At 41.6% G+C, this 20,024-nt stretch overlaps 1 protein-coding gene across 8 annotated transcripts in view; it reads right to left on the bottom strand.

Annotated features, from left to right (window-relative positions):
• LOC120902622 (zinc finger protein 497) overlaps positions 1-20,024 on the bottom strand; it is a 55,489-nt gene that overhangs the window by 24,842 nt on the left and 10,623 nt on the right. For all 8 annotated transcript variants that reach the window (XM_040311492.1, XM_040311495.1, XM_040311493.1 and 5 more), the window contains exon 3: positions 1,879-1,917. The gene's annotated coding sequence lies outside the window, so the exon portion shown is untranslated. The remainder of the gene's footprint in view (positions 1-1,878; positions 1,918-20,024) is intronic.

Genomic DNA, 20,024 nt, shown 5'->3' with positions numbered 1-20,024 from the left:
GCGGGGAAGAAAAGGAACAAGAGTTCCACTTCCTCCGTTGGAATCGGCTCGGAAAACTCGAGCGAGAGCAGTCGCCTGAGCGTGCGAGAGAAACCCTGGCGATGGGGGGAGACAAAAACGTTGAGCCCCGTGAGCACCGAGCTAGAAAGTGTGTGTGTGTTTTTGTAAGAAAATTATTGAGACGGCCCCAAGATAAACATTGCCGGTGAGATCGCGAGCGAGCGAGCGTAGTGCACACATGGAAATATGGCGAGCACTCAGAGAGGAAAAATGGTAAAGTTTTGCAGGGGAAACACACCGAGCTGGGCGTGAGTAGTAGGGAGGGAGGTTTTTGTGGCTGAAAGAAAACAAGCTGCAGACGTTCGATTCGAAGGCAAAAACCGGCAAACGAAGGAAAGTTAATGTGTGCTAGTAGGGAGAGAGTTTGTTGTTTTGATATCGGGTCACACACGTGCTAATCGGCGTGTTTGAAGTTGGCAGAGCAATTATATGCACAGCAGCAATGTGCATGTGTATGCGTTGCTCGGAAGGCACATGTTCCTTTGGGGTCGTTTGCATTTGCAGTTTGGGTAAGAACGTTTAAATCTTTGTTTTGTTTTTTTGTTTTTTTTTTTGCATTTTTAGAACTGAATATTCGCAGTCGTTTGTGCGTATATCTAATAGTTTACATCGGTACACGTTTTTAAGAATAGCAAAGTAGCCTATGCAAAGTACCGACATGCTATAGTCTTTACAGGATTTCCCAGAGTTTTTTGGTTGATTCCAGAAGTTTTTTGGTTACAGTCCATTGTTTTTATTCGTTTCCTAGATTTATTTATTTACCAATTTATTTATTTACTGATTCACTTATTGTTGTATTTACTCATTCATTTTTACCCATATTTGTCCAGCTCATTTGGTTGAGACGAGTTACATTTTATAATATTAATTCCACCCTATGTATATCTCTATCGGGTTGTGACGTCACCAAAATTGAAAATAAAAAGCAATTATTAAGCGTAACCCAGAGCATTTTGGTTCAATTGTATTGATGTCCAACCGGACGATACCAATTAATTGTGGAAATGAGCCAAAAATATAAGGAACAATGAGTAAATCATGAGGAAACCCCAAAAAAATACGAAAAACAACCAATAAATGGTTGGAAACCCTGCAATGAGCAATATTTTTTTTTACCGTTTTTACTGAATAAAAAAAAAGATTTTAGGTGTTTATGACGATGACCCTCACCAATACTGATTGACCACATTTATTATCAAATCATCATCTTCTTCTTCTTCTTCTTTGGCACAACAACCATTGACGATAAAAGGTTTTACTTCTTCTAATAAAAGGTTTCATTCTAATTGGATTGACTGACTTTCAGTATCTTACTGGTTTTACCCATAAGCATGATAATCAATCCTACGTAGTATGGAGGCACAATCCATTCGGGGTTTGAACCCATCCATGACGGGAATGTTGTCGAGTCGTACGAGTTGACGACTGTACCACGTGACCGTCCCGATCAAATGAGCAAAAGAGCGATAAACAACAAACTAAACAGCAGCACTTGGGGTTGAGATTGGGGGTTTTTGCATCAATTTTAATAACACTCCAACCAATCGAATGCTTAATTATTTTACCAAATCAAAGCCATTAAATCAACATGTTCATTAAAATTGCTTTCGTGTCGTGCGCATACACACACAATTTTGAATCAAACCAGTCGGCGGTGTTAATGGCGTTTGACGCAAAGGGGTGCATCAAACGCGGTTAAACTCAATAGTTAATAAGCGTAGGTAAAAATTAAAAAAAAAAAACCATGGTGTTGTAAAACATTTCAATTACGTGTCGTGGGGGGGAATTGGGGGCTTCGCGCCGTACAGCCAGACTTACCGTTTCACGTTATTATCGGTAGCATTTATTTATCGTCATCTGCAACGAAACGAAAATAGTGAGGAAAACATTAAACACATTAACTAGTAGCAAACACACACACACACATACATACATGTGCATACAGGGAAAAAAGGGGGGAGGATAGGAAGCACATAGAGTTAAAGGTTAAAATTACTTTGATCAGATTTTGCTTTTGCAGCAGCTGCTTTTACATAAAACCTGGAAGCGTACGCTTTGGTTTTGATCCTCCATAAAAGCATATTATATATCGGACGCAACACACTCTCATCGATACCGTGAGTGAACCGTTTGCTTCGGTAACTCATTGACAGATCACATAGTTGGACTTTTGTTTTTTGGGCCCAGAGTTCTCCCCAAAAAATGCCAATGCCTTTTTTTCGCCAATTGCCCGCGTGAGGCGGGCTCGATGAAGGATGGGACCGGGAGCAGGTTGCATTTTTTCGTCCTTGCCATGCGCAACGTTCCGTTGCTTGTCCGCGCGTCCGAAGGTCTGGGACACGCGGGAATGTGTTGAGGATGACAGCCACCAAACGGGGCGATAAAACTGTATCCACAAGAGGGATAGAGATGGAGCGAGTGGTATGATTTTTTCCTCACAAATTTTTATGTTGCATATATTGGGGGAAAAAAACGAAACGGAGCGCGCATTCTTTTTTATTCTACTAAATCGACGCGATTTTTCCCCTAGCCTGGGCACCAACACACTGACAGACAGAAATGGAGGAAACAGCTCCTTCCGCCCGCTTCTCCTCAGAGCCACGAAAAAATGGTAAAATAAAACTGCAATGTTGTTTTTGGCGTGTTCGCGAACCGTTGCCGTGGTACCGCGCGGTGGAAAACAGCTATGCTGTATAGAGAGAAACAAAAAAAAGTCCTTCAACAAAGGTGCATCCCGTTCGCTCTCTCTCTCTCTCTCTCTCGCTGTAGCTCAAGGTCTAACTCTCTGGAAAATTTTTTTTTTCGAAATTTAGCAAATTTTCCGTTCCATTCTCGGAGTTTTCTTTTTTTTTTGGAAAACTTCTGCCATGGAAAGAGAAAAGAAACTGCCGCACCTGGACTGGAAGCTTCACAAGGAAGTGGTTCACCCGAAGCATTGACCTTCTTTTATTCGTGGTCAACTCGTGGCCAAAGCACGAACCAAACATCAAACCATTTTGAAGTAATTTTAAAAATTCTCAATTTTTGACAGTTCAAACCTTTGTCTACTCCGCAAGTTAAATCACAAACTGATCACCAAGAAAGAGCTTCTCGAACCATTTTGCACCACACACCGAATTGAGTTTTTCCGAAAAAATTCAATGTCAGCGTGTGTCTGCGTCTGTGTGTGAAATCGGGGAGGGGATGAAAGAGTGAGAGAAGAGAAAAAAAAACATACCAGAGAGCATGGAGCTGTGAGCGCGAAAAAAAATTCCCCCAAACACATCTACATTGAAGCATGGACGGAAAAGGGAGAGAGAGAGAGAGAAAACAAAAATCTGTAATGTGATGAATCCAAATGAACATTGCCGTACGGGAATGGTGGTGATGGTGGTGATGATGGTGATCGACCCTGGTGAGCTCGAAACATTTTTCCAAATATGGTAGCTGTCTTTTATTTTTATTTTTGGGCAAGTTTTCAAAACTCCAATAGATAATGAAGATGCTTTTCTAGTTGGATTTGCAAAGAGAAAATTGCCGACACATACACACGCACGTTTAGTTTTGCTGTCCATTACTGTCAATGATTAAAATATATTCTTTAAAAAAATATTCCCAATCAACAAAAAAAATCCTACTTCTGCGTAAGTGTAAGTGCGATGGAATAAAAAGAATTCACTCACACCAACTTCTCTGTTTTTTTTGGTTTCAACATGAGAGAAAGAGAGCCATGCTCCACACGCAATGGAAAATTCCCTAAAAAGAAAAAAAACTGCATCCACAATATTATATTTCACAAATTTTCCTGCATTTTCCATTACCATTGGGTGGAAAAGAAGAGGACAGCAAAAAAAAGGGCGGAAAAAAGGGCCCAAAATCCAGCTTGTACATAAATCGATGACCGGCCGCGATCCGAAAGCACCACCACAGTGGGCCGCGACTTTTCCGATAAAATTTTCCACCGTTAGCATGTGTGTGTGTGCGTGTGTGTCGAGTATTTTTCCCAGTCCAGGCCGAAAAGAGATAAAAATATGGTGTGCAATTTTTTCGCATTAATTTTTTCGCACATTCAAATGCGTCGAAGCACAAAGAACGGCCAGCGAGCGGCAGCACCCACACCAGCAGATCGCTCCCATTATGTTTAGTATATGCGAAAGGGCCCGAATGCGGCGTGGAGGTGGAGGATATGCGTGTGACGAGACCGGGGTAGGCCTCTGTACTGGCTGACAGTTTTCATTTAATCGTCCGTCCAGACTAATAGACGGTAAAGCAGCTCTTATTTGAATCGGTCGAAAAATTTGCTTGCATTGGGGAGGGGAGAAAAAGGGGGAGGTGTAGCTGGGCGGGGGATTTTTTTTTTGCTGCCCAACCTATATAAAACTTTTCATATGTTTCAACGCTGGATTTGATCAGGCTCTCTTTTTGCTCTCGGTGATTGTGTGTGTGTGCCTGTGTGACTTTTTTTTCGTTTTTCACTCTCAGTCTCTCTCATTTTTTTTCCACCCCCTTTTTTATATTTTCGGTTAAATCCATCCGCCGTCGCTCACACAACCACAAACCAGACATCGGAGGGCCGGTCGCACACACCACGACCACGACGACGCTAGCTAGGTGCATTTTATTGCTCCAACATCCTTCATCCCCATCCGCTCCCACCCCCCGCTGAACTCTGTCTCGTCCTCCTTTTTCGCCGGGAGGCCGGGGGGAGGGGGGGAGACCGAGCCGGGCAAACTGGTTTCCACAACCTACGCACTCGGAAAACTCTGTAAAAGGCCCTTTTTTCCCGATGGAGACGGGGAGGGTTTGCAGATTCTCCCTTTCTCGCACACGCACTCACGTTGGTAAAATGTCCGTGTGTGTGGGAGTGGGGTTTGCTCCCATGTTCACCTTCTTTCCCCCCCCCCTCCCCCTGTTTTTTTTCTTTGCTGCCTTTATTTTATTAGCCCTAGCAATGGTTGGGTGTGGTAGGGCGCTTTTTTCTGTGGCTGATTTTTTGTGACTTCTTCTTTTTTTGTTTTATCTCTCTCTCTCTCCTACTTTTGTGCGAAAATACAAATATAATTCCAACTCCCGAGCCGATCTGGGATCTCCTGGTCCCGTTTTGCGTGGATGAGTTTCTTTAACAATTTGCGTAATAAAAATTGTTGCAAGAAATAAAGGAATGCTTCTTGTTAGCGACCGGCGACGGCGATGTGTGTTCTATCTCAAGGACAAGCGTGTTACCACCCATTCCCGGTGGGGTAGAGGGACACAAACCTGTTAGACAAACAGTCCTCGGCTGCTACTTGGTCGAAAAAGCTTTGAAGAAACTAAAAAAAATAATGAAAATAAAAGACAAGAAAGGTTTCGTACATTATCATTGCAGTTTAGTGGCCGGGGGTCGGGTCCTAGCGCTGCTTCAATTTCCAATTTTTTCTCACACAACCCCAGGGTGCACGTGAGCAGAGGGTAAAGTAAAGTGGGTACGTTTTTTTTCTTCTTCTTCTCATTCACCGCTCCTTCAGTGAGAGAGCGAAAGAGAGTTCATAAAATTTTCGAACTAAATTCGTGTCATAAAATCAACTAACTTGTGATGGTGGTGAATTCGCGCTGCTGTAAACTTTAGGCTCGGAAGCAGTGGGCAGGGTGGCCTAAACCCCAGCCCAGGCTTTAGCCTATTCTGGGATGGTTGGTTGGCCTTTTTTTTCCTTCCATCCTAAATTCAGCCGCACTGAAAACTGACAAACCGGCAAGCGCGTGACCTTGTGCTTTACGGGCGTGTGAGGTGAGGACCGTTAGACGCTCCACACTTGATTTAGGATGGGAGATGGAAAGCGTCACTTGTTCATAAATTTAGATTTAGTGTAAGAGATCAAAATTCTGATACACTTTAGTTAGAATTGTGTGCTTTCAACGCTCGAGAATAACCTATTGGACATCTTTATTTTACTTATTTATTTGTAATCATGTAAATTATCTGAAAATAAATATAGAATTCAAATTCAAATTAGATAATTTTATCAACTTATGGGAAATCAAGTAACATTTTCAAAGTAATTATGAACGCAACATGCATTTTCCTACATGTTTTACAAATAATTTATGACCTGAACATTATTTGTTCGTTGTATGGTAGCAAACACAGCCACGTGCACTATCATTCCCAAACCTCAAACGTTCTAAAACGTGATACTCTTTGGTAAATATGTACAAAATGTCATACAATATTATCATACATTTATTAATTAAAATATAAACATGAATATGAACTATGACTTATTTGATAAGAATATCAAATTTCCATTGACACCACTAACCTTAACTTTAACCTTAACCTTAAAAATTTATTCATATGAGAATAAACCAATTAGAAATTACTTAAAATACAGTTGGTGCATGTTGAATAATAAAAAACAACAAAAAAAACAGTTAAATAAGGTCTTTCTACAAAAAAATGTAACTACATTAATGCAAAACAGTTTAGAAGTAGTACATTAATAGAATAATTGTAAGGAAAAGAAGACAAAATTGACAATGGCAAAGTACGAATAAATAACTATAGAACACTTCATCTTGATAAGAAACGAATCAATGCAAAGTGGACAGACAACATAACAAACAGAATATAGAAATCATAGAAATCATATTATGAAAAAATCAACAGCAAAATTAATAGTTAAAAGGTATTTGTTGTTTCAGAAGGTAATGAAACGCAAATAAAGTTAGTAAAACTGTAGAAGAAAAACAAACAAATTCATTAAAAAGTTTGCTTCAAGCAAATGATAGTTGGAAAAGGGAAAAAGGAACCGAAATCTAGAAAGACAAAATGAATGTAAATAGAAGTTACTAAACTTTCGAGTTTTCTTCGTAACAAATTCAAGTAATTAAGGAAATAGATCACTGGAACAGGCAAGAAATGTAATTAAAACAGTATAATACGCTCATTCATTTAAAGAATAAAAGGGATCAGAATTAATTCAGAATAAATAAAATCAGAATTAATTATTAAACAATAATAATTAAAGGAAATGATAGTAATTAGTCTAACAAAATGCGTAACACCAAATAGGGTGAATTATGGAAAATATCAAATAAAATACGCAAAACAGATTAAAAATACATATTCTCAATACTAAATTCGAACTCGAAACTGAATAATTAAAAATAAGCTCAATATAAAATTCTCGACCACCCACAAACCGCCTTCAGTTCGTATGTATGTGTATGCTTGGCTGGACCTGCTCTTTTTATTTCAACTATTTTTCAGCATTATTCAATACGCCTCTTGCTGTACGCATCAAACAGCACGTTCTGTCCCCTTCATCCCGAACAACAAAATACCCTGTGCACGTGTGTGGGTATACATATTTACGCGCGCTTTCGCGCTTATTTCCCCGCGCAGCAGGAAAATGTGTCCTGCCGCTCCCAGAGCCCGGGCCAGGTGCAGGAGGACATCGTTGGGACATTATTATGTGAAATCCTTTCGCTTGCTGTTATTCAGTGCGCACTTTTTCTCTCACTCGCTTTCGCACTGTCTCTGTCTGTCTCTCTCTTTCTATCTCTCGCTCATTCGTGGTGTGCCTGTATAGTTAATCCTTTCGATTGAACGGGGGACTGGGGGAGTGATTGTCCTGTATATCCAACGATATCGTCTCACTACCCACCGGTCAGCGTCCTTCTCACACACATATAGACACAACAAACGCACACTCTCGAGTAACTGATTTAAACGCTGATGAGGATGATTTCCCCCAGCAAAACTCATTCTTTTTCCCTCGCGCGTTTCCAAAAATGTCCCGCCATAGAGTTGCATGCATGGGATGTGCCAAACAAACCGCGATTCCCCTGCTCGCACTCGCGCCCAGTGGCAGGTCTCATTAGTATGCTTAATTGGATCGAAGCAAAGAGGTTGAGGAGAAGGAGAGGGAAAGTACATAGTGCAGGACGATGCAGGCAGCGGTGCGAGAGTGCCGAGCATCACGCACGGGGCACTTTATTTAAAATTTCGTTTTAAATTATAATGATGTCCATCATCAAACGCGACCCACCACAATTGCGTCGCTGACCACCGTACCGTGGTCCCCTTTCGCCTACATATTTTCAGGCTTATCACAATCCACGCGCAAAGAGAAAGGGAGAGAGAGAGAGAAAAGCGAATAGAAAACGGATTTTTCATTATAAAACAGAGGAAAAGCGCCAGAGAATCGAACACAACAGTATTGGTGTTGGGGGTGGGAGGTGCGGGCACTAGCGACCAAACATGAAGGGGATAAATTCGCGAAATGCGTTCGCGTATGTATGTGCCGCGTCCGTTGTCCAACGCACCGTCCCGGGCCCAACCACCAAAACCACCGCGATTCGTCCATCGAATTGCTGACCGGGACCTTAGTGCGCAACGAAAAATCGGATCGTAAATGAAAAAATAGGGCTCCCCGGTCAAGCCACCCCTAACCTGATGCTGCGTTATCCTCATGTCGCACTTTTTTTTTTGTTAAATTGTGTTTCACCTTCCTGCGTACTCGCTACGTGCGGCACATATATGCTGGGCCCTATTCGCGCTGGACAGATTCGACCACTGACTACTGCTACTGGTGGATGTGTTGGTGTGTGTGTGTGGGTACGGGGAAAAACTCGAACGAGGGGTGTTAAATTTTTAAACCACCCTTCTTCTCATCCCGAGTACTAAACGGGTATGGAGTGAAAAATATCGATTGGGAGTTCTGTTTCGGTTTTGTATTAAATGGAAAAAAGGGCACACACAGGCAACTCGCCAGTGCCTCCAACTCGTTCGATCGGAGTGTTTTTGCTTCGCTTGCATGATTGCATTTACTATTGGTTTGCGAAGCCGGGCGGAGGCGTAGGTCAAAAGGTTGTACCGGCGGCCCGGCCCAGCAGAACAGTGCGAGCAAGGAACGGTTCAAACGGTGCCGAATATAAAAAACAAAGTTCGATCACGGTGAATTGTACATATTGGAAATAATCAAATGAGAAAATTGGATGGTTTTTCCGGGCACTGTAGGCGTTTGCCAAGGGTTCGAAATTTTGTTTCGCTTCTTTATGTACAAATAGAAGCGAAAAATACTACCAGCATTACCCTTTTGGGTTTTTGTTGTACTTCAAACGTTCAAGCATTATTAGGAACTTTTTTAAAACAAATATGTTTTTGTTTCTCTCATTAAACATTCAAATAAGAAGCCTCCATCGATGTTGAATATGTGGGAGGCCGATGGTCCAATGTGTAGACGCATTGGCATCTGACAGTGTTCAATTCCCATCCGCGAGCATTCTTGCTGAATTAACATGAATATTAGTGGTTTGTGCTCTCTGAAGCGCACTCACGACTGTGATCCAATCCCGACTATTGTTAGTCCTATTTCGACTCCAGCAAAATCGGAATCACTAGTTCCGCTCGAAGTCGTTCGGAGTCGCCTAGAGTCGTCCGGAGCCGCCTAGAGTCGCCCGGAGTAGACCGAAGTTGTCTGGAGTCGTCCAGAATCGTCCGCAGTCAAGATCCTCCTAAGTCATCCGGAATCGTCCAGAATCTTCCGGAGTCAGAGTCATTCGGAGTAGGCAGGAGATGGCCGGTGCAATGTTTTTGTATTCAAGCTTTTATTTTCCGACTCCGATTCTGGATAACTCTGGACGACTCCAAATCCGGACGACTCCAACTCCGGATGACTCCAACTCCGGACGACTCAGACTCCGTCCGAATCCAGCTGACTCCGAACTACTCTGGACGACTCCGGACGACTCTGGATTACTCTGAACGACTCCAACTCCGGGTGACGACTCCAACTCCGGGTGACTGAAGATTCCGGATGACTTCAGACTGCGGGTGATTCCTGACGACTTCAGGCGACTCTGGCCGATTTCGGACGACTTCCGACGACTCCGTGCGACTTCAGGCAACTCCAAACACCTCCGTACGATTCCGGATGACTCTGGACGATTCCGGGTGTCTTCAGACGACTCAAAATGACTCCGGTCGACTCCAGATGACTTCGACTCCAGACAACTCCAGATGTTTCCAGAGGACTTCAAACCATTCCTAACGGCTCTAGAGAATGCTGTGTGGACGAAGCCGGTTCAGACATTTTCGGGGTAGGATTGGAGTCGAATCCGAATTATTGCCAACTTTACCCATCACTAATTCATAGTATGTACTTATTAATATAGTAAGTTAAATATAAGTCAGATATGCCTACAATGGTCTATGCCAAGAAGAAGAAAAGGAAAGAGAACAGATAGAAGAAGATGATACAAAACAGTCTAGGTTATGTTCTAGGTGTAGATACCGAGTTAAGACACGTAACTCTTGCCCAAAAGTTTAAAACAATTCATCATTGTCACATCTTTAAATAGTGTTCTTCGTTTACACTTTTCAAACTATTTTCTTTGATTGAGAGTAACCAAATGGTAAAGATATTTCTTATTGGTGTGATATGAAGACACATTTCACATTCTGATCGGAAAAAACAAAAAGTTTAAATACAAAATTATACTAAAACAACTGATACTACACTGCTAGGTCGTGGAACAACGCCTGGCAGAAGGTTTAAATTAATACATTCTTTTACTTTTGCTCCCTCCCATTGCCCTGCTACCGTAGTTCATTCAAGAGCACATTTTATATTTACGAACGGCCTCAAAATGAGAATTAAACCCGTAGAAACAGAACAACAAAAACCAAAAGACAACATTATCGAAGACGCGATTTTCCTTTCACCCTTGCGACGAAAGGTTGCACTTTCAGTTTCTTTGTTGCGCGTCGTCGGAAAAACGGGGGGAAAAAAACCCGTGCATTTCTCACCGTCTCGTGCCTCGTGAAGGAAATGTGGGATGTGGATGACCAAACAAAGATAAATACGAACGTGAATGATCTACACCGGGAGCGGCTGGTTGTCGCACATCCACGCGTATAAAACCATGTGAACTGCAGATGCAGGCACAGGCACACATTTCCTATTGCAGCAGCCGACATGCTGCGTAGTTGTTTTTGTCGGTAGTTCGTTTTTTTTTTTGTTCGTACGACTCTGTCTTTCTTGCAAATGATTTCCTTCAAATGACGAAGTATATCGTCCGCTTGCTTGTCCCCTTTGTTCGAGCCAGCCTGGTTTACAGATTTATTATTTTGATTTTTGTACTTTGCATCAAATCACGAACAAAGAAAGCAGTCAAAGATGGCTGGCTGGTGGTAAACAGTGCTGTGTTTGTTTTGTAAACAGCAACACACTTTTCATATTAAAGAATATTTATAAATAAATGCATTTACTGTAAAAATAAAGGAAATTCATTATGTTCCATTATCCGACTAATTATGTTCTCAGTTGCCTCGCATAAAGGGAGTACAATGTTCATTATACGTATGAAATGCATTTTTGTCTAAAAGATCCCAACCAAAAAAGCAAAAATCGATCGGATATTAACACATAAAAGATAAAAGTACAGAAAAAAAACCAATGCATTGATCGAATTGAGTGTGCACAAACAGATAGTGGTGCACATCGGAAAACATAAATGCAAAATTGGCTCTTTATGCTGTGTGCTTCAGCTTACACACAGCAAAAAAAAAGGCTGGATGGGGGTGGAAAACAGCTACCGAATAATAATTGAGTTGGGTTCATTATAAAATCCCACCCAAACATATAATAAGTGCAGCGAAGAACGAAAAAAGTAGCTACTTCATTTTATGTGCAGTCAGTGCCGGTTCTGGAGTACATTTCGGCTGCCTTTATGTGTATGTATGTTTACACGGGTTTGTCTGTTTCCGCTTTCAGCGCCTTTTTGTTGGGTGGATTTTTTTTTTAAATTTCCAACACTAATTTACATACGAAACGAAGTGTGGCTGTGGGTGTGAGAGGTGAAGCGTCGAACCGAAACAAGGACCACAGTTTCCATTAAGCTGGTGATTTTTCCCCGAACCCCCCCCCCCCTCCCCCAAAATGCTCACCCCAAGTTTTTTTCCATTTTGCTTCCGTATTAATCGAGCAGAGAAAGAGAGAAAGCAAATTATTTTTTGGGATAAAAAGGACGCAAATTCTTTAATTTCTGCTTATCACCCGGACACAATGGACCTGTGGACTCTCCCCCCTCCCCTCCCCAAAAACGATGTCCTTTCCAGCCCCTCTACCAGACAGTGCTGTTGTGTGGTGCATAGAGTTTTTCAATTAAACATTAAAATGCACAATGCACATCATTATCGCACGCAATCATACGTAGCCTGTTCCTGCGTGACACCGCCCTGTTTGTACAGAATGTGTGTGTGTGTGTGTATGTGTTTGGTGGAAGCAAGGACCAAACAGTGCAGGCTACTGATGTGCATTATTGCATCCAGCGGTAGCATCTCGCGCTCGCTCACTTTACGCATTTTAAAAGCCCGCACCCTGCATGGTTGTACATACATACGCACAAAGTACATAAGTGCCTGTGCGACACAGGGCAGCGTTTTGGGTGCACGTGAACGCATAACGCATAATCGTGGGCAAATGCAATAATAAGGGTGAGCCGGGTTGAGCCATGTGTGCGCTGGGCGTCCGGTGCGAGTTGATGGACACTGATTAAAGTCGTTTTTCTTTTTTTTCGGTTTTTGTGTGCATGTGTGACGTTTGCTTCACTTATCTAGCTTCCGATGTGCAGCCTTCAGAATTCGCTCCCCCTCACCCGCACCCTGCGAAGGCAGTTCAGGTAGAAAGGATCTGCAGCACTGACGCATTGTGTGTATTTCTCGATAACGCATCCCTCCCACCACGCTAACACGAAAGCCTTCCTTTGTCCATCCGTTAAAATACATTATTGGTGATGTCGGATGCAGTGACAGGTACAGGTACACACACACTCGACCGAAAATGAACTGAAGCCCTTCACACGCGGAATGCAACAACAACAACCAAACAAAAAAAAAAAACGCAAACAAACCAACTCGGCAAAAATCTGCACGAAAACGAGAGAAATTCGTTCAAAATATTTTGTACAAGTTTCCCGGTGGCCGGCCATCGACAAGGGACGGCTTTTTGTTCTCCTCCTTCCCCTTTCTCCACTGGCCTCTCCTTTCCCCCTCTCCTCGTTCTCCCCAACTCACACGCGAACATAAAGTGCATCCGACAGAAAAATCAATATTGCTCCTCGCAACTGCGATGTTGCGCAAAATTGTACCCATCGCGAGATGATCGCGGATGCATTCGCAAGCGGAACTATGCGCATCGGTCGCTACATCGCGTACAGGCACGCACAAACAAGATCTGAGTGAGCGGTGATATTCGCAAACTGATTATGTATCGATTTGTGTGACTGTGTATGTATTTTATTGGATGCTGTCACAATTTGGAGAACTAATTTAACATTATGTTCTATTAGTATGTTGGTTTCAGCAATAACATTGAGGAGTTTTATTAATGTATGTTTTTAGCATTGAAGTTTTATGTTGATGTTGAATTTTGAACTGTTGTTAATTAAATTTAACGTAGCAAAAGTAAATGAAAAAAGTAGATTCAAAAACTCGGGCAGTAAGAACTTAAATGGGTTTAAAGAATAAAAGAAGAAGTAGTAGAAGAAGAAGAAATAAAATTTGTTTAACGAATAATGAGATGCCAATATTAGCAATACCAATAATTCATAATATTTGATAAAAATATGAATATCATTATGAAAAATTATTCATTAACGAGCCCACAGGCACAATAATCAACCGAAAGTGTCTGATGATGTTGATTAACCACAGGCACAATAAAACGCTTGTACGCTTTCCTTGTACAGCCCAATATTGCATCAAAGTGAAATGTGAACGCGCAACTGGAATTGATTCAGTTACTGCATCGAAATTTAATTAATTATGAATTTACAGAAAACGACGAGAACTAAAAAAATGCTACAAGTTGTGTAATGCTTTCAATTCTCATTCTTTTGAAGCAGTAACAATGAGAGAAAAAATCCAACCTACGATACTGCCAGGTAAAAGCCATCAAAAATATTTCTACCTTCATATTGGCAAAGCATTTGGCTGGATCTACCTTCACACGCACGCTATTGGTTGAAAATTGGAAATTTCCGTATCGGAAAATTTTATCACAAGCTGAAATCCCGAAAAAGAAGCATTGATAAAGCAATGGGTTGCATTCTGCAGAGTGTGGGCCTTGCTGAGGCCTCACAAGGGAAGAAAAAGGAATAAAACACAATAAACTCTCCCCCACTCACATAATTCTACGCCGATGGACAATTCAATCACCGAAACTGATGAAATTTCAAACGATACACTCCACGGTATCGAGTGCATCACACACTCATGTGTGTGTGTGTGTGATTGTGAGTGAGTGAGTTGTAAGCATTTTTTTGTGTGTGAAAAAAATGCAGCTTAAAAGCATTTCGTATCCATCACACTAACACACCACAGCACCGACTATACTCACACCGATGCAGACTCTTTCAAGTAGTGATTGGAAGGGGCAGAGGTTTTTAAATTTTTGGGACTAAATTTGCAAAAATCGTTGATTGACGTGAATTTTATGGCATTCAAGTGTGCACAGGAGACGATGATGCAGCAGACGACGGTTTGTGTGTTTCGCTAAGGAGCGCAATGTCATTGTGGTCGGATGCATCGGAGAGCAAAGTATGCAATGCAATGCACGGTGGAGTGCCCTTTTTGTCGGGGTCATTTGGGATTTGTGATTGAGATTGCAGCCAATAGTGGAGAGCATAGTTTCAGCTTATGTTTGCCCAATCAATGAGGAAAGTATCTGAGACTTGTTCTGCAGTTTTTTTCTTCTTGAAGTGCTTAAACTAACACACGATAAATGAATTAATAATAAAACTATTTTTATAATTACCCAATCGATTAATTGATTTATTTATCATTATATTTTGTTTGTAATGTTTATTTTAATGCTTTTTCTGCAAGCATTTATTGCATTGCTTTGTTTCATGTTTTAAATATTTCATTTGTTCTGTTTATTTTGTCTCCTTTTATGACTTATTTCATTCGATTTATGACATCAATAATAAAAAATAAATTACAAAAATTGAAACCTAAATTGATACATTGAAAGTGGATAAAAAACAAAAATATAAAAATGATGCTTTAAATGATTAAATAAACGATAACAAAAAATAATTGATTGTTCACGCAACGGTAAGTAAAAACCTCCAAAACAACGAACGATACAAATCAATGCGCGAACTGCACAATTTACTTGCTACAAAATATTGATCATTACTTGTCGTGTTAAGAGCCTTACAGAGCCTTCAATATTGCTCCTCCCCGCAACACAACCCTTTCCCTCGGATTGCAGCAAATCAGGCTGTCGCCCATACCACCAATCCGCGAACATGCACTTTTAAGCCCCACCACAAACGCTCCACCCGCTTCGATCCACTCCACTTCGCCACCCGCTTGCCAATGCAAATCGCAAATAGCTAATAAAGTTACCACAGAAACTGTGCAGAAATGTAGTTTCCAAAAACGAGAAGAAAAACGCGAACCTACACACAATCGAGGGGCTGGTCCCAATTTGGAAGTCCCAGCATTGCCACAGGGTGCAATAAAAATGTACGCCCGAAAATAACGAACAACGAACGCGTATAAAAACTGCACCGAATGGTATGCTGGCTGGTAAGCGTGAGTCAAATAAAAAGTAATAAAGTTTGCACCACTGGCACAAAACCTCCCCCCGCGCGCGAGAGCGGGAAAGGACGATATGGGGTTTTTGCGCAAAAAAAAAGGTTGCAATAACAAAACAAAAAGGAAACACGTTACCCGAATGGTCACGGATGGAGTAACGCATTAACGACGCATTTTGAGCGCACGCTGGATGATTTTTGATGAAGTTTTTATCATAATGGGAAATTAATGTACGATTTTTTTTTGTAGTTGTAACCACCACTCTTCATCACTTAGTTTGTCGCTTGGGGGAGGGTGGAGGGGGGTGGGGAGGTGCACTTTCTGCGAATAATGTCCCGGTGTGGCCTTCCCGGGCGCGGAAGTGCCGTTCGGTTCGAGCGGTTTCGGTAAAGTTGTGCAGTAGAAAGTGAATTTTTGTGGTACGAGATTTTGGTGGATAAAGAATTTCAATATCAACCATAAAACTTCTGAAGCAGATTTGAGGAATCAATACGCGATTTAGAAGATCATAAAACACAATTCAAAAAGTCCAAGAGATAATCTTCAGAAATACAATTCCACACAATTTCAAAGAGCTTTTCAATGTATCTAATCAAATTTACATTACATGACTCATAATCATATCTTTGCTTAAAACTGACCAGCAGTTCATCGCAAACGTATGAACAAACAAGACAAAGTCCGTGTTTATCTCTAACCAAGAATAAGCTACAGATGTATTGGCATTACACCTTTTTAAGTCCTTAGCTCGACACGGTTGGCCCTAGGAATACTAAAGTTTGTTTACATAATACATTTATTTCTTTAGGCAACTAGCAAGAACGCAAACCCCTAACATCGGCCAGCCAGCAGGCGTAATGTCTGCAACGGTTTTGAAAAAATGACCACAACAATAACAAATTTGCACACCTTGCAATGCCATGGGGACAGAATCTGCGAACCTTACCGAGTACTAGTCTGCATGAAGCTACGCGACGTCTTATCTTATCTAGGTGCTGCCGAAAAAAAAGGTCAGATATGACCGATAGCCAATAACCCCCGCCAGCGTGTACGAGGCTTGTGGTGAAGGTTGAAATGTCATTCTCCACTGAGACGTGAAGAGACGTGAAGAATGCATGGAAAGTGTGATCAAATGCAATGTCTTGATGTACCATAGAAAAAGAAAAGAACCAATGTAAATTTTGAAGGAATGGCAGGTCCTCAAAATGGATAGGAATCTCCCCTTATACACTGAACTCGTGTCGAAACTATTTACGATGCTCAATAATGTCCCGCGCTCGTGTCAGAAAGACTTGTTCCCTTGGAAGACTTGCAATATAGATCACTGCAACGCGAATTCAGGCGTTTCCCGGGGTGAGCTAGAGCACCCCGCAAGCTCACCATCTTATCCGGGTTGACGTGCACACACCCGCATGACTCACCATTATCCGCACGCACAGACACACGCCCACCCGAAAGCCTACGCAAAGCAGCCCAACGCTGCACTTCCGTCGCTGGACATGCGATCGCCCGGAGCAGCACCCCGGAGTGACGAAACGGAACGTGAGTGCACTCGGGATGCAGTCCAATGGACTTGCTGCAGCAGCACAGCCACCACCGTCACACCACCAACAAATGGAATTATAAATTACACCCGTTATCACCATCGCACCATCGCGATACAGAGGGCAGCCACGTTACCGTTAAGTATTTCCTGCATCAAGGGGGATTTCTGCGTCTCCCGGGATGTCACCTTTCACTGGTCAGTCCGCACACTGCCGCGCGGGAATGGGTTTTGGGGAGGGTTTTGTTCCGAGATCGCACCGTTGGCTTGCCCACGAATGGGATCAGTTTCGTTAAGCGAAGGCTCACACACACACAGACACACTCACACATAGGTGCACACCAATCGAACTTTGCAGATGGTCTCGCCAAATCGGCACATGTTTAACGGCCATCTAGAGCCTAGGTTCTTAGTGCGATTCAGTGCACCGTGGGGAAGATGGATTTTAATGCTTCAAGCTCTCAGAACTGGAACTCAAAGCTTTCCTAGTGTAGTTCATGTTTAACAATAGGCGGTTTTACATATCAATTTGGGAAACAGGACCACAAAAATAGAAAACAAAATGACAACAACACATTGGATTTCAACTATAAACAGTTATGCGTCGAACAGCTCAACATCAATTTGTTTTTGGGATATGAGTTTCAAACCCGTTATTATATTATTACTCCATTTTTTGACATCGTTTTAAACCGTTGTTAGCTTTTCGGAACAAAATAAATATACTGCAGTATTCGACCACAACTACTAAACACACAACACACGAGCTAACATTTGAGCGATGGAGAATTCGATGACATTTTTTCAATTCGACACCTGCTGATGCTAGTTTGCAGCTTGTTTTCGTATGGTGTATTGACATAATTTCTGCTGCCAAATATCAAACTCTGTATACAAGCTAGTTGAATATCGACTGGTGGTGCCATTTGTCAGAATACGCCCTAAATTATAATTACTACCGGGAAGTGATTCCATCAGTTCTTACCTTATCATATCTCATAATAATACAATAATATTGGGTAATTTAAATAATTACATTTATTTGACAGTTGCTCCAAAAGAATCTATTATTGTAATCATACAAAAAACATCAGAAAATACCTTTCTAGTAGCCCTCCCCACCGAAAACTGCCACGTTACCGCCGTTACCGATGCACCGAAAATGCCGTAATTGCATACTGCAAGCTGCAAAATTGCTTGCCAAAAAAACAAAATAACAAAACGAGACAAAGCAAATCACTCAACCGTCAACCCCGCTGCCGTTCAAGTTCATGACCTTCACAAAATGGCAATCATCTGGATGGGGTGGCCGGTCGGCGTGAGCGCGTTCGATCGTACTCGTGGCATAGCGCACGACACAGCCCACCCTTCTCTTTCCTCCCCACCGCTAAGATTGCATGCGTGTGTGTGTGTGTGTGTGTTGGGCGCGTATCTAATGTGCAAATTTGATGATTTTGCTAGTCTGCTTGTCCGTCAAAAAAAAAATTGTGTTTGTCGAGAGCGTAGAACAGGGTTGCCAGTCTGTTCTCAGCAAATGCAGACCCACAATTCAATTCCGCGATCGGTTTCACAGCTTGCAAGTTGGAAGATGCTGGCGGGGAACTGCTGGACCTCTAACCGGGCGGCAGCACCAGCAGCAGTATAGGGGTCATTTATCCTTCGCGTTGTTGTGGGACTAGCCGGAACGGGGAAGAAAGAAGTACTCTCGCGCACCACGCACACGAAGCTGAAGAGCAAAATAAACAGGCACAAAACAGGCGCGCATGTAGAGGGTTGCACGATTCCGTGTTGCGTGAGCGACCGAAACACCGAAATGTTTACCATCCCCGGCCCACACCAGCCCCCTGCATCGTACACCCCCCATTTGGTCGGTCACCATGCAACATACACCCCCCGAACATGTTGTCGCTAGTCGCAGCGCACAGCGTCTCAGTCTTTTCCAGGAATTTTCGGGGCACAGCGCACAGACAAACAAAACAGACAGACACACAGCCAAAAATGCAAAGCAAAAATGGCAAAGAACACATAAACATGCATAGGGTTTTGCTGGAACAGCGGTAGAGCAAGGGAATGGGTAGTAGCGGGCGAGGGTGCGGATGGCGTTTGTGTTTTATTTTATTTTGGAAGGTTTGGTTGTGTAATTTACCCATCGGTTGAAAAGTTTCTGGCACCCAGATGGTGCAAAACAGTAAACGAACAGCATTCGTTTGTGGGAGCGAATAGCTCTAAAAACTCATTATTTTAATTACATACTGTGTTCTTAAAATTCATGAAAATAATCGAATAAATTGTTAGATTTTTAAGAATCATTGTTAAAGTTTCATTAATTACCATAAATTTATAAATTTATAAAAGTCAATATGTATAATCTACAGTACATTATTTTCCCAAAATTCATGAAAATACAACCATACCACAATAAAACTAAAGAAAAGAAACAATATTAAACTGTAATGTATATGCTAATGCATTATTTTTCTTTAAAAAATTAAGCTATCCATAACTCAGCATGAAGCAGTAAGTGAAAGCAAAAGATACCTCTGCTAATGAAGTAAAACGTGTCATTAGTAAATAAAAAGAGTTTAAATAAAGCCAGCAACAATAGAAAATCAATATACTAAATCAATGCGATAATCAGACAAATAGTTAAATAAATAAAATCTTATCAATAAATAGAGAAAATAAACAGAAAGAAAAAAGTAGAAAGTCATGACGACCACGACGTAATGATTGAATTAAAAAAATATAATCAAAGTAATTAAAAAATGAAATAAACTAGATACAATAAGTCATTTTTATATGACAATACTTTTTGAAGAGAAATGAGAAAGATAAAAAAAACTCTTGCATGAA

The sequence above is a fragment of the Anopheles arabiensis genome, chromosome 3 (assembly GCF_016920715.1).
Source record: "Anopheles arabiensis isolate DONGOLA chromosome 3, AaraD3, whole genome shotgun sequence".
Lineage (NCBI taxonomy): Eukaryota > Metazoa > Arthropoda > Insecta > Diptera > Culicidae > Anopheles > Anopheles arabiensis.
This window is presented reverse-complemented; position numbering and strand designations above follow the sequence as displayed.